Below are 287 nucleotides of genomic sequence, written 5' to 3' on the forward strand. Positions count from 1 at the left end.
AGTGTAAAAATGTAAAAGTGGTGAAAAGAAATCTGTTATTGAATGAAAGCCAATAAAGTCTGCAGGGGAGGAAGTTACTGTGGTCAAATAGGACCAAAAACTTTTGACCAATCTGCAAAACGCCATAAGACGGACAGTCTGAATAAACCATCCCAACGGTGAAACATGGAGGTGGCAGCATGATGCTGTGGAGTTCTTCTCCCTCAACAAAGGAAGAGAAGCCAGTTGGAACTGAATGCAGGATGATCCTGGAAGAAACGACTTTTAAAAATTATTGTCTCAGGCGG

The sequence above is a fragment of the Poecilia mexicana genome, unplaced genomic scaffold (genome assembly GCF_051168715.1).
Source record: "Poecilia mexicana isolate PSO_F unplaced genomic scaffold, ASM5116871v1 scaffold_16, whole genome shotgun sequence".
NCBI lineage: Eukaryota > Metazoa > Chordata > Actinopteri > Cyprinodontiformes > Poeciliidae > Poecilia > Poecilia mexicana.